We start from the raw sequence: 15,585 nt of genomic DNA on the forward strand, positions 1-15,585 counted from the left end.
AAACTAGTGATAATGTTAATGATAATGTTCATGATGATGCTCAACCTAGTAATGATAATGATATAGAAATTGAACCTGCTGTGATCTTGATAACCCACAATCAAAGAATCAACGCTATGATAAGAAAGACTTTGTTGCTAGGAAACACGGTAAAGAAAGAGAACCATGGGTTCAGAAACCTATGCATTTTCCTCCCAAACCATCCAAGAAAAAGGATGATGAGGATTTTGAGCGCTTTGCTGAAACGATTAGACCTATCTTTTTGCGTATGCGATTGACTGATATGCTTAAAATGAATCCTTATGCTAAGTACATGAAAGAAATTGTTACTAATAAAAGAAAGATACCGAAAGCTGAAATTTCCACCATGCTTGCTAATTATACTTTCAAGGGTGGAATACCAAAGAAACTTGGAGATCCAGGAGTACCCACTATACCATGCTCCATTAAAAGAAACTATGTTAAAACTGCTTTATATGATCTTGGAGCCGGTGTTAGTGTTATGCCTCTCTCTTTATATCATAGACTTGATTTGAATAAGTTGACACCTACTGAAATATCTTTGCAAATGGCTGATAAATCAACTGCTATACCTGTCAGTGTTTGTGAGGATGTGCCTGTTGTAGTTGCAAACGTTACTATTTTAACGGACTTTGTTATTCTTGATATTCTCGAGGACGATAGTATGTCTATTATTCTTGGAAGACCCTTTTTGAATACTGCAGGGGATGTTATTGATTGCACTAAAGGCAATGTCACTTTTCATGTTAATGGTAATGAACATACGGTACACTTTTCGAGGAAACAACCTCAAGCTCATAGTATCAACTCTATTGGAAAAATTCCATCGATTATATTTGGAGGTTTTGAATTTCCGCTTCCCGCTGTCAAGAAGAAATATGATATTCATATTATTGGGGATGTGCATATCCCCGTTGAGGTAACATAGTGTTATTTGAAATTTCGCCGGTTCCATATTATTCGGAATGAGTTCGTTAACAAGACTTGATCAACCTTGTTAGTGGATTCCTTTTGATGTTCATGAGAAGGGTGTAAATAGAAGGCACAACCTTCTGTACCCCACTTTTACTTTCTGTTATTTATATTAAATAAAATAAAAATAGTATTTTTCTGTCTGTTATCTGATTATCCGTGCAATATAAAAATACCCCAAAAATAAAAGTTCTCCAAATGCCCTGAAATTTAAATATGATTTTTTCTGGAATATTTGAGAATATTTGGCACTGAGAACACAGCAGGGGGGTCATCCACCTGGCCACGAGGGTGGAGGGCGCGCCCCCCTGCCTCGTGGGCCCACGGTGGCCCTCCTCCACTTATCCTTTCACCCACACACTCCTTCTTTCTCCCCCAAACACGAATATCCAGCTCAAACCCGAGTCCAAACTCATTTTGCTGCCATTTTCGATCTCCTTGCTCAAAGCACCTCTCACAAAACTGCTTGGGAAGATTGTTCCTTGGTATGTGACTCCTCCATTGGTCCAATTAGTTTTTGTTCTAGTGTTTTATTCATTGCAAATTTTTGCTGCTTAGGTGACTCTGTTCTTAACTTTGCATGTCAAATTTATATGGTCAAAGGTAGTTTTGATGCATGATATAGGCCCTAAGCACTTGTAGGAGTAGTTGCTATCAATATTATTGAGTTTGGTTTACTTTTATTTTGAAATAACTAAAAATTTCAGAATTTTTCAGAAAATAATGAAGAGACTTTTGAGGGGCTCATCGAGCCGAAGCTTGAAGGAAAAGGCACAGAAGCCCAAGTATAATCTGCCTCGCACCGCGGAGGTTCGATCGTGTGAATGGCCTTCCGATGATTTCTTGAGAGCAGTCGGGATTTATGAAGATTTTTATGAATTGGCTAAGAATGCAGGCCTCACCGCTTTCCTCTACGACCAACGCGATCAGTATCTCTTACTCACAAACATCTTTGTGCAAAACTTTCATTTCCATTCTAGGAGCTCACCACCTACGATGGAGTTTTATTTATATGATGAGCATAAGGAGATGTCACTTTATGATTTTGTCGGGTTTGTTTGGTCCCTTTCGAGGGCACGACAGAGGAACCACATCGCAGCGATGTGGATGGGTTTATTGATATCATCACTGTAGGGGAAACGAGGAAGGTTTCCGATGCACGAATCACTAGTATACATTTTTCTGTTTTACGCTATTTTGCATTATTTGCTAGTCGTTGCTTAATTGGTCGCGAAAACTGTGGAAACCTTAGTGTTCCTGATATTATTATTTTGCTCCACGGTTTATTCAGTGATAACTCTGTTAGTATGGGCGGCATTATTGCTAAACGGTTAAGTCTGAACCGTATAAAGGGCCCCATCTTTGGAGGCATCTATGTTTCGCGCCTAGCTGCACATTTTAACATATCTATTAGGCATTATGAGAAGGAAGAAAAAGTGCTGCCGCATGTTTATTTAGATTATAAGAGTATGGTGACACATGATTTTATTGTTAAGAATAGGGAAGGAGAGCTTAAATACAAATTGTTCTTTGATAAACATCATCCTGAGACTATTACCCTGCCTGCTGCTACCTTGTTTGATTTATCTGCAGGCCAGTACCTTGTTCCGTTAGAGGCTATTCACGCCTATCGGACCCCTACATCAGCCATAGAGCCAAAGCTGGAACCACAAATTGATCCTCCACGACAGTCTAATTATCAGTGGGATCCGGAGATGATTGCCAATCAGTGGCAATCTGAGTCTTCTTCTTCGTAGTACGACCCCAACTATTATTATGGATATCCGCCAGGCCAGCCGTGACCATAGACCAACTTAGGCCCAAAAGTCTAAGCTTGGGGAGTACATATTTCTCACCGACATTGCATTTATATTCACACACTCATTGCGAGATGTCGGTGCTCATACTTTTTCATTGTATCATCCATGCTAGTTTATTTTCCTTTTTATGCTTTCTTCTTGTGTGTTTAATAAACCTTAAGAAAAACAAAAAAAATTAGTTGTAGCTTTTAATTAGTTTACTTTCCATGTTTGTAGTAGTAATTAAAAAGAAAACTCAAAAAGATTTCATGTTCTTCTTTTACTTGTTGGGAGCTCTCCCGTAAATAGTTTTATTTCTTTTTTTTTCTTTGGGGGTCGATAGGAGAAGACCATAATTAAATTGTTGAAGTGGCTTTTATACGCATTATTGTTGATCTGACAAAAGAGCCCATATTGCCTTGTCTTCTCCTATTTATTGAATGCTTACAGATTCCAGCTTAGTCCAATGCACAAGCACTAGTATTATTCACACTATTCGGTCATGCAAGTGAAAGGCAATTGTGACGATATATGATGGACTGACTGAGATGAGAAAAACCGGTATGAACTCGACCTCTTTTGTTTTTGTAAATATGATTAGTTCATCGTTCTTGATTCAGCCTATTATGAATAAACATGTTTGCAATGACAACTAGAGATCATAGTTCTTGTGCCATGCTTGATTAGCTAGGAGCTTATAATGGTTTAACTTGCGTGCCAACATGCTATTAAAATAGTTGTGATGTGGTATGATAGGGTGGTATCCTTCTCTGAATGATTTAAGTGACTTGACTTGGCGCATGTTCACGCATGTAGTTGAAACAGAATCAACGTAGCCTTCATGGTATTTATGTTCATGGTGGATTATATCCTACTCATACTTGCATTCGGTGTTGATTAATTTTAATGCATGTTCATGACTGTTGTCGCTCTCTAGCTGGTCGTTTCCCAGTCTCTTGCTAGCCTTCACCTATACTAAGCGGGAATTTTTTTTGTAATATATTTTAGTAACATTTGCTTGTATGCAATATGAATATTTGGAGTGATAATATGATAATTAAAACTAAAAATACATATGTTTTATTCTGTTTCATTATTCTACTATAAATAACTTATAGATGTTTGAATGTTGAATAATTGAATGTTGGTTATTGTACTAAAAATACATATGAATATTGTGTTTGATTATGCTTTATATGTAAACCACTTATGATATAAATAGCAATAATAAAATGAAAATTCTCATAGATGTTTGAATGTTGGTTATTGTAGTATTGTTTTTTCTTGTACTGTTGCATGTTGAGATGGATTTTTTCCATACATGTTACAAGATGAGATGCTTGCATATTGAGAGAAATATGTGAGGGTAGCCCTTTAGATACAGAAGATAGAAGATAGCAATGTGTATTTTTTGCATAAAAATGATTAGCGGTGTCACCTGCAAAAAAAAGAAGAAGAATAGCGGTGCGATGGAGCCCTTTGGCGAAGATCTCGGCCATGACAGGGAAATGGACCGAGAGACCATTAAGATATGCCTTGGAGGAAGAAGGAGGTGAAAAAAAAACTTAGTCATTATTCAAAAAAAATTACCAAACCCTAGCGCAATGAGGACCTCTAACAAGAAAGTGCGGCTTTTCAGAGAGAAATGCCAGCTAACCAAGTCAAATGGCTTGGTGATATATAGCTTGGTGAAAAGACTTTGTCTCATTTTTGGTTGAGGGTCATGGAGAAGATTGAAAGATGCAAAAAAAATGCCGCTAGTATATACTCCCTCTGTTCCTAACTATAAATCTTTTTTGAGATTCTAATACAAGCTACATATGGATGTATGTATACAAACTACATATGAAAAGACTCTGTCTCCTTCGTGGTTGAAGGTCGTGGAGAAGATTCAAACATGCAAAAAGGAAAAATTCCACTGAGTGCCGCTCCGCTCCACGGCGGAGTTACGGAGCGGAGAGATTTCGAACGGCCTCTTATATTTAGAAACGGAAGGAATACATGGACCCTTGATAAAGGTGCTCTGTCTGGCCGAGAAAATGTGGTTGAGAGCTGGCGCTGCCCTTAAAGCAAACAACTCGGGAAAGAAACTGCCGTTTTTGTTTTTGTGTCAAGCAAAGAAAACCTAATGCCAAGAAAAATAAGACCACGAGTAGACACGAGGAGGAGGACAGGGCGGAGTGGGTGACACACTGGCAGCACAGTGGACTTGAGTTTAGACTCTAACTAACGAACCTGCACCGCATCCTCAGCACAGCCTGCACAAAGCGTATTCCTCCCATGTACCACCACCACCCCCAGAGATTCCGCCATGAATTGTCAACACGGCACAACCGAAAAAGGAGAGGGAGAGAGAGAGGGGATACCGCGTACGTCCACGGCGAACAAATTTCCCATCCCCATACAGCCTTTCCCGTCCCCCCATTGCTCTGGATTCATCATCCTTTTCCGTCTCCTGCTCTACTAAAGATGAAGAATAGCCGGAATGAAACACAGCTGTAATGTAGGAGTAGTACGTACACACAAACGCGGCCCGAATCCGTGGAGGGAGAAGGGAACAAATGGAAGCGACCGGGCAGGGCAGCGCGGGCCCGGCCTTCTCCTGTCCCGTGCCATCAAACCCTAAAGCTCCTGCTCTGCTCTGCTCTGATGATCTACGTACTACGTACTACTACTAGACAGTTAGCGAGGGCCATCCGTCCGTCCATGGCGGGCCACGACGGCGGGCGAAGCTTTCCGTTAGCTGCCGCGTGTCATTAGGCGGCATATGTATGTACACAGAGAGAGCACGGCGTGGTCATTTCTGTCAATTCCTACTCCCTGGAGGCTAGCAGAGTTCGTTGGCCGGCCGGCCAGCTAGCTAGCTAGCTAGCGTGGATCGACGCGGACGGCGGGGCGGCGACAGGGGACGGGCGGAAGATCACGGGCGCGCCGTACTGCGGGTGGAGCAGCATGAGCACCGTCGGCGCGTGCACGTACTTGGGCGACGGCCTCATCTCGAACCGCTGGAGCAGGACGGCGACGGTGAGCTTGGCCTCCAGGAGCGCGAGGTTCTGGCCGATGCACATCCGGGCGCCCAGCCCGAACGGTATGAACGCCAGCGGGTGCGCCGCCGCGCGGGCCGCGCCGCCGGCGAACCGGGCGGGGTTGAACTGCGCCGCGTCGGGGCCCCACAGCCCGGGGTCGTGGTGGATCGCCATGATCGGGATCAGCAGCTCCGTGTCGCGCGGGATCGCCAGGTCCCCGAGGGCCACGTCCACCTTGGCCCGGCGGATGGTGGCCACCGCCGGCGGGTACAGCCTCAGCGTCTCGTTCAGGATCATCCCCACCTGCAACGGGACACGGGGGAAGAAACAAGGTGAGTCTTTTTTGTTTTTGTTTTGCCGCTGCGTGCGGAGTTACCGTAATGCCCCTCCGGCCCTCCGGACGGTTTTCAAAGATCGTCTTTTTCGGTGGTGCTTTCGGTTTCGGCCTCGGAACAGTGGCGCGCGGGTGGCGTACCGTTTTCAGCTTGTGCAGCTGCTCCTTGGTGGGGAGCTCGCCGGGGCCGCACACGGCGAGGACCTCCTGCCGGGCGCGGTCCTGCCAGTCCGGGTGCATGGCCAGGAGCACCGTGGCCCAGGTCAGCAGGTTCGTGGTCGTCTGCTTGCCGGCGAAGAAGAACGTCTTGCACTCCTCCACCATCTCCTCCACCAGCATGGGCTGCGACCTCTTGTCGCGGGCATTGATCATCAGCCCCAGCAGGTCCCTGAAGCCGCCGCCGCTGTTGCCCTTGTCCTTGGCGGCCGCCTCGTGGTCCTCGGCGGCGTCGCTGCGCCGGCCGATGAGCTGGACCAGACCCCGCCTGATCTCCCTGTCCAGGCCCCACGACATCCGGTTCTTCTTGGTCGGCAAGAACCTGCAAATCGATTGAATTGACGGCGCACACATGACATGAGTACAGAAGCATGGAGGTGTCAATGGAGAGTCTCTGAGCGGTGACTGGTTTCGGTTGGGATTAATGTGGTATTTGACGTACCGGTAGCCCGGGACGAGCACCTTGCGGAAGGCCTCGGAGGCGAAGGCCATGAGGCGGCCCTGCATGCGGAACACCACGCGGCCGGAGGCGTAGCTGCGGCCGAACGTGGCGCGCGTGATGGCCTCTTCGGCCACCGCCTGGAACCACTCCGCCACGTCCACCTCGACCTCGCCGCCGCTCGCGCGCGCCATCGCCCGCCACCTCTCCGCCAGCGCCGCCACCGACCTGCCGACGTGCGGAACCAGCCGCTGCAAAAAAGAAAAATCGCCGGCGCGGCGCCGTGTCACTCGCTGCACTTGCACACTGACGACCAAGCCGGGCGGGCCAAAGAGATGCGCATGCGTTTCACTCGTACGTTGAGGTTGTCGGGGTAGAAGGCGGGGGCGAGGACGCGGCGGTGGAGGGCCCACTTGTCGCCGTGCAGGCTGACGAGGCCGTCCCCCTCGAGCTGCCGGACGATGGGGTGCGCCTCGTAGCGGTCGAACGCGTCGGCGCGCGTCAGGAAGATCTCGCGGACCAGCTCGGGGTCCGCCACCGTGAGCCGCGGCGTCGGCCCGAACCATATCAAGAACGTCGGCCCTGCGCCGCCACGACAAAGACCCAACCACCATTAAAAATCCATTCCACCCATCGATGGCGGAAACGCGGCTGCTGACAGCAAGAGACACGGAAGGAACACGCGAGGCGGCGCATGCGTACCGTAGATCTTCCTCCAGTAGTGGTAGAAGGCGAGCACCCGGGGCAGCGCGTTGTGGGAGGTGGGCGGCGACATGGGCTTGGCGGTGGCGTCCGCCATGAGCGCCACCATCTCCCGGACGCAGCCGACGAGGAAGCGGTACGGCGGGCCGCGCACGCCCTGCCGCGCGAAGTGCGCCTCCAGCCGCCGCGGCCGCCACCAGAGCGCGTCCGCCACCCGCGCCGCCACGTGAAGGAGCAGGCACGCCGCCGTGGCGGCGACGGCCAGCCCCCTCCACGTCGACCACCACCACTCCGGCGCCCCCATGCCGCTTCCTGACACAGAAGGGCGCCCCCGACAGACAGGGGTCCGATTCCTCGGCGCGCGTCCCGGGTCAGCACGGTGGGTCGCTCGAGTCGTGGGTCTGTTGGGCTGGTTTGGAAATGAGAGAGGAGCAGGAGGAGGAGGAGAGAGGGAGGGCGGGAGGAGGCGGGCGTTATATAGGGGAGCGGCCGGCGGCGTTGGTCGGGCCCAGCCAGCGCTCTGTTCTGCTCTGTTTCTGTTCACGCTTCGCTTTGGGTTTGTCCGGGTCAACGAGGTAGGTTTAAGCCCAAGCGTCCCCGGTTGACCATTCTGGGCTGCTGACGTGGCATTTCCAGTTTTCTATTTTTCTGTTAGAAATTATGAAGGTGAAATGTCAAGTCCGGTTTGAAATTAAGAGACCATCGCCAAAAGATGAATTTGGAGACAAAAGGATTTTTGTTGAAAAAACAATTGAGACTGAATAAACCACAAATGCGATAACTTTTTGAAACTTTGGACTGTCCCCCCCCCCCCCCCCCCCCCCCCTAATATGTTTTTATGTTACTAATTAGTCCTATTGTTGTTTTTTGTATCGTCTAGGGTTGTGTTTTTTACCTCATCCTAAAATGTTGTAATATTACTAATTGGAGTACTTGACTGAGATTTTTCACAATTGATTAATAAAATAGCAACTACAATCTAGTTAAAAGTGCAACATGTATTATTTTTGCCCACCCTTTTATGTTTTTCAAGCATATGTTGCATAAGAAATTAGTCAACCAAAGTTTCATTTAGCTAAATCGATTGAGACTCACGTAAGCAATCTAGCAAGACCAAAGAAATGTGAAGAAACTGGTGCCTTTTAGTGCCTCGACATTACTTCTCAAACTTCAAAAGTTGTAAAGGTGAGGAAAATCCGGAAATGGCATGTCAAAAGTATGGTTTGAAATTAGGAAACCATCGCCTCAAAAAGAATTTGGGGACCCTGAATGGACCACATTAACTAGAGATTTTACAAATTCTCGCTCTAATAGAAAGATAAAATGCATCTCATTTATGTTTTAAATCATCTTGCATATCAATCCATTTGTTTCAAAATATACTAAGGCATATCATGATTCATGAAGATCAACTTTATGTAACAATAACCCCATATTATCAATTTAATTGTACATCATAAGAATTAGAACAATGGCACAGCTATGTAGAGGTCGGGGGAGGGGGGGGGGGCGTAGCCCCCTCTCCCCTCCAGCCTTGCATATACCTATGAAGGTTTTTTGTGAGGCTTAAATGGAACGAAAAATTCTCATTGCCCCTCCACTTCTTCGTGATTTATACTTTTGCGCCTGGGAACTTTTGTTTAGCTCTACCACTGGATTAGAAGCTTATCTTTCAAAACACACATTAAATTTTTGAAGCTAAGAGAGTATATTACATGTTTATATATTCACTATCAATTCTAGTGGATCCATATTACAATGGTGAAGATAACATATAAAATTTACGAGCGGGCATTGTGAAATCAACAGGGAATATATATTTATTTGACCAGAAAAGAGTATCACTAAATCACTAGCATCGTTGCACCACAATAAACCATTGGTCGGTTGTCAAATTTCTTAGTTCTAAGTTCCCCCAAAAAAATATGATTATATAAGAACATTATGCATTTACCTTTGCTTCTCAAATAAAATCACCAGAATCTTGAAAATATCAAAACACATTGTACTAGTGGTAATTAGAAATATTTACTATTTAAAACATAAGAATTATAGAAATACTAGAATAATATTTCTATAATGAGTACATGCTCTAATGTACATGTCAAATGATAGGAGTAAATGTCCTTGGCGTAAAATAAAATGAAAACAAAAGAAACATGGTACAATCACTTGGTAGATAGCAGAAAGTATAATCTAAGTAAAAAATGATAATACAAGTTATGTATATGGTACAAAGAAAGCATTTTATGAACTTTTGGTATATACTATAGGGAGGTAAGCAAATCTCTTTAAAAACACATTTTAACTATTACTTTAAATAAATAATTGAATTACTAGCACTTCTATAATTGGACTTAATTGTGATCACTTACATGTGATCGATCTGCAATAGAGATTGGATACCTCTATTGTCTTTGAAAAAACTCATAGAATGTATATAATGGTTGCAGGCTTTGTAGAATTTAAGAGCATCTGAATTGTGGTAAACTATGATACCCCCCCCCCCCCCTTTAATTTAAGATTGACAAGCGCACTTTTATTAAAATATGGGCCCATCTATATCTCAGTTGACTGAGATTTTCTCAAGTCTCAATCAATTTAGAAAAATTGCAACTCCCATTCATTGAAAAGTGCAAGATGTATTAGTTTTATTGCACCCGTTATGTTTTCCCAAGCATAGGTTGTATTCTTGTAATGAACCAGGAAGACTTCTTCGCATTTTTCTCCTCTGACCCTAGGCAGCTAGGGCCTACGACAAACTCTATCCTCAAGGATTCATCGGCGAACCCGTTGATTTGCCTCCCCTCTGCATTTCGCTCTGCAGTCAGTGACGAGGAGGGGAATCCCGATGCCTCTTCTCCAGTTAGTAGTTTAGGTTAGGGTTTTTTTAGTCCTCGCAGGTGCGGCATCGGGCCAATGGCGGCGCTTTTTATTTGAGTTTATTTTCTGGGCTCGGATCCTCCTTGAGTTCGTCCGTCTGGACATAGTCGACGAAGCGCCGATGCAAATTCCTGCTGTCTACTCGAGGCAGCGAGGTTAGGGTTTCTTGTCATGTGGTGAGATTTGGTGTCAGGTGCTTCAGATCTATGCAACGGTTCAACGGCGACGACTGCGGCTCCAGGGCGCTGATCCTTAGAGGCACGTGTACGAAGACTTTCCGGCTGTTATCGACAAGGTCAAACCAGCTCCGGTAGAGAGCGGCCACAGTGATGCGTCATCGGCTCGTTCTGGCGGCAGTAGTGGTCGTTCGATGGTTTAGGAATTTCGATGTAATTTTTATTTGAGATACTTTGTGCTTCTGATGAACTTTTATACCCCCTCCGCCCCAAATTAATTGACGCACACTTAGTATAATTGTATAGTTATACGAAGTATACATCAATTAATTTGGATCAGAGGGAGTAATATATTTGATGCTTATGCTTTTCATGAAAAATAAAGAATGACCAATCTAGCAAAACCGTCGAGATATCTAGAAACACATGCTCTTTTAGCTACAAACTTCTGATGCAAATTAATGTGGAAGGGTAGCCCAGAGCAGACCCGAAAACTTTAGTATGACCCGACCAGTCTATGCATGCTTCTCTATGCAAGTCATAACTTGCTACGAACAAGTTGTTTGTCTATCCTTTTCTAGGCCTCAAGTCGCTGGATTGCAGACGTCTTCCCCCTACCTGTGTATCATACCTTGATGCGATTTATCGTCACGACCAATGATTGTCTTTACCTGCTAATAATAAACTAATTATTGGAAGTATATATGATTGGGGACACCCGAACCAGACAGCTTACACGTCCCTAAATTAAGAGAACGGTTGGACTAGAGCACTCATACGCAAAACTACGCATATTATCACCTGACCATGTCCCCAAATGGTGGACACCTATTGATGTACATGTACGTATATCAGTCGTCTACAGTTTATATTGTTGGATTTGGACCATGTGTTGTTTATGAATGCGCTTTACTTATAAACTACAAGATCATTACCATCATTTAGGTTGGCACTGCTTGAAGGGGTCTAGATTTGTGTGCTAGTGGGCAGTGGCGTGGATGGGGCTTCAGGGGCAAGAAACAGACCAAAGAGGCCGAAGTCAAATGCAGGCCTTGTCTCTTTCGGAGACAAAGAGGTCTCTATCGGGAGGTCGGAATTACCGACAAGTAAGTCTTACAGAGTCCACATTCTCCACTTGACCATGTCGTCCAAGGCACGCCAAGGGCCAAGATTGGCGACCTGGGTTTCCCGGGCCGGACACCGAAAGAAGCACAAGGATAAACAAATCCGGAGTTTTTCGTGATCGTATCAGGCACTACGCATCCTCAATCCTTCAAAATCGGCAATGATAATCCTCACATGGAAACAGCACAGCTGTATCTAGAACTAGTAATAGACACATAGGAGTGTATCAGTGATCCGTGCCAGATTCGTCAATCTCCAAATAGCAAAGACGGGAGCACAGACTTCTTCTTCTTATGAAGAACAAAAACGGGAAAACAACGGGCGAAGCGGTAGAGAGAATGATTGGTGCTCCGGTTTGGACGGACGGGTAACGCGACGGTGGCCGTGGATAGAAAATGGTTGTGGACGCGCTCCCGGCCGCCACATGGAGCCCGAGCTGGCGACGCAACCGTTGGGAGGGAGGGCCGTGCATGCATGTTCTACGGGCCACGGCCGCATCTTTCAGCGACCGACGCAGTGTGCTCTGGCTGTACGCTTTGGAACTGTCCAGCCGATGATCAAGTACACGCGGAAACGATACTAAAACTTTTATCGGATGGGGACGAGTAGGCGGATGATACGTGCATGATTGGCTGCGGGGAGTCAACGAGAGCTCTGCGCCGTGGTGGTGGCGCCCTCGCCGTGCGTCGGGTTGCCGGCGTGGCGTGGCGCGTATGCTCGGGGGTACTCTCCTGTGATCGGGCGAGTATAAAAATAAAAAATGGAGGACAGGCCGATCCGAAGCCGGGAAAGTAGGTGGGCGCGCGCGCGGGAAACGACGGGCGATCCCGGGACAGGCGCGGGCGTGTCGCAGCGGCGCCGGGCGGGAGGAGCACGATGCTCGGGTTTCCGGCTGGGTGGTGGGCGCCCCCCGCGTCCCGGGGCGGACGGGGGCCTCGCCGCGCGAGCCGCGGCGACGGTTGCTTGCCGCCGCCGCTGCCGCCCGCGCCGGCTTGAAATGCTCGCGCGCGCGCGTACATGCTGGGAGGGAGGAGGAGGAACATTCCTGTGCACGCACGTCGTCCCGGCCGGGGTGTCTGACACGGACGGACTTCACATGCATGCACGTCCATGCACGTCTCGCGATCCCAGGGTCCATGTCACCCGTTGATCCCAGCTCTCACGTGAAACGTGTACAGTCCGCAGAGGAGCCGGCCTCTTCTCTCTCGGCGCCTCGGCCATACAACATAGGGCTCGCTGCTGGATGTACGTATACTTTATTTTCTTCTTGACCCGGGAGGGTGCTGATCAGCTGGGCAGTTTCCCACACCGACACTGCATTAGTTTAGACTGTGTGCAAGGCTTAGCTTTCCACGAGATGGATGACCGAGGAACATCCAAGATTCTTCACCTCCATCGGAATTATTCCAAGTACCGGTAAGACGGTCGACACGGGGAATAATATCGGGGGCGCGGTTAAACGGTCGATTAAAGAAACATGAGTGCAACTCGGAAAATAATAGCAATAAGATGAGTGTGATGCACTTGATCGTGCATCGGTCGGTCGCTGCTTTGCCTCATCTAAGCAACTAAAGTAGATACTATTATCAATTATATGCATTCTTTGATTCGATGGAATCTTATGGAATGCCCGGAGGAGTCAAATGTCAAAAAGAACCCTTCACAATATTTTTGAAGAAAATAACCTTTTTTGTGCGAAACTTTTAATCTATACATCAAACATCAAGATAGTATAAAGAACACCACAAATAGCAAAAATTAAATCAAGTTTCATAGACTACTCAACGACGACTACAACCACGGAGCATCTCACTTTAGCTATATGTAAGTTGTCTCGTTTTTAAATTTGGGTACGTCAATTTTCTTACTGTTGATTATTTTTCCAAGATTTACGATGTGTGCTTTTTCAATTTTTTTTGCGCTGGATTTTTGACTTGCCCCTATTTGGGGTTAGTCGATTTACTTACTGGGCTTGAAGCGCACTAGTCGTTCTCTGCTTTTTCTTCTTCTTCTATTGACTGTTTTTTGTATTTTTAGTTGATTTTTTTCTTTAAGGTATTTTTGGATGTCGGGTGAGTATAAATGTATGCACACAAGTACTATATAATATGTGTGTACATTATACTTGAATGCAAAAATTGCACTACTGTATGCTTATTATTTGCATATTACAAAAGTGCAACATTAGTGCAAGGTTATGTGCAAGTTTTTTAAGTTTAGTTTATTTTATTTCATCTTAAAGGTGCCACAAATTATTCTTGCTTGAATTTGTTTTATTCTTTAAGGGTAATACCAATGTCGCGAATTCATTCCTTCTGATTAAACTTATTTTTTTTTGCAAAAGATCACCATTTTATGCCTATTACAACATATTACTGAAAAGATAAATTTATGTGTAAAATTGTGTGCAAATTTTGCCATTATTTTTAAAATTTTGTTTCATTTCCTTTCTTCTTAAGGGATAGTATCAATGCCACTAATTCATTGTTTCTTAGAAATCATTGTTTTTATTTTCATGTGTGTAAGTATGCACAAAATCACTATAAAATATGTGTGTAAATTATACTAAGCGCAAAAATTGTACTATTATATGCTTATTCTTTGCATATTACAAAAAAACTGTAATTCAAGGGCAAAGTTGTGGGCAAGTTTGGGTAATACCAATTTCACTAATTCATTCTTTCAAACAAAAATTTATCATTTGATTTTTTTTCATTTTGTTTCTTCTTTAAAGGGTAATATCAATGCCACTAATTTATACCTTCTTAGAAAACTTTTTCTTTTGTGAGATTTCCACCATTTATATGCTTATTCTTTGCAGAGTGCAATTTCATTACAAAGTTGTGTGCAAGTTTATTTTTATTTTACTTTTTCATTGCTTTCTTCTTAAAGGGTAATACCAATGCCACTAATTCATTATTTCTTAAAAAACTTCATTATTTTCTTTGTTTGGTATTTATTCCCCTTTCTTTCTTCTTCTAAGTGTAATAGCGTAATACCAATGCATTTGTTGAAAGGTGAGAACATGTGCCATTTTGATGTTGTTACTGGGTTACGGGGTGGTAGGTTGCTTCTCCCACCTGCTGGTTTTGGGCTTCTAATCGTTTGTGAGCAAATGCATAGTTGGGTTGTGTGAGGGAAATCGACAAAATGAGAATTTCAGTAAGTCAATTTGTGTTGTATATGATTTTTTTTCATTTGATCAGGTTTCAACGGCAGATGTAAAATCGAATAACCTAAATTGTAAATTCCGGCAACTATTCCATAGCTGGTCCCCAATTATCTTGCTATAATTTTAGTGTTTTTATTATGGTGTGTCAAACAATATCTGATGTTAATTCGCATGGTTTTATATTTCTATGGGGTTAAGAGTACATGACATTCTAGTGAGTCTGGTAAAACGCATTTGGGGTTATGTGTTTCCCTTTTTTTAGGAGTCATGTGAATCAATGGAACTCTTTTTGGGTTGTTGTATATCACAACAATAGCGACAATGGACAATATATTGCAGTGTATTTGTATGTATGTTACTACTATCATATGGTGCGATCATAGGGGTGAGTATTTGTGCATGTGTGTGAGCGTCTGCGTGTGTACCGTGTTTAAAAAAACCATCGTATGGCGCACCGGCAGTGGCGATCCAGCTTTCACTCTAGCCAGGCTCTATAATAGTCGAGATACATTAAGGAGCTAAAAGGATATTCATACAAGTCATATTCTCGTCTTTGCTAGGTTCAGCGTCTTTGTTGGAGTTGTGTGATGGCAGCGATGTCTCTTAGTAGGAATAATGTCTCACGTTTGAGGGCGTGTGGAGATTTGTCTCCATCGAATCTAGTGGGATTAGGTCAGTGATGGTCTTTCGCGGATCTGTTTGAATTCGGTCTTCATTCGT

At 44.9% G+C, this 15,585-nt stretch overlaps 1 pseudogene; it reads right to left on the reverse strand.

Moving 5' to 3' along the window:
• Positions 1-4,471: 4,471 nt before the first annotated feature.
• Positions 4,472-7,944, reverse strand: LOC123148144 (cytochrome P450 734A4-like; annotated as a pseudogene).
• Between the last annotated feature and the right edge of the window lie 7,641 nt (positions 7,945-15,585).

Source organism: Triticum aestivum, chromosome 7A (genome assembly GCF_018294505.1).
Source record: "Triticum aestivum cultivar Chinese Spring chromosome 7A, IWGSC CS RefSeq v2.1, whole genome shotgun sequence".
Taxonomy (NCBI): Eukaryota; Viridiplantae; Streptophyta; class Magnoliopsida; order Poales; family Poaceae; genus Triticum; species Triticum aestivum.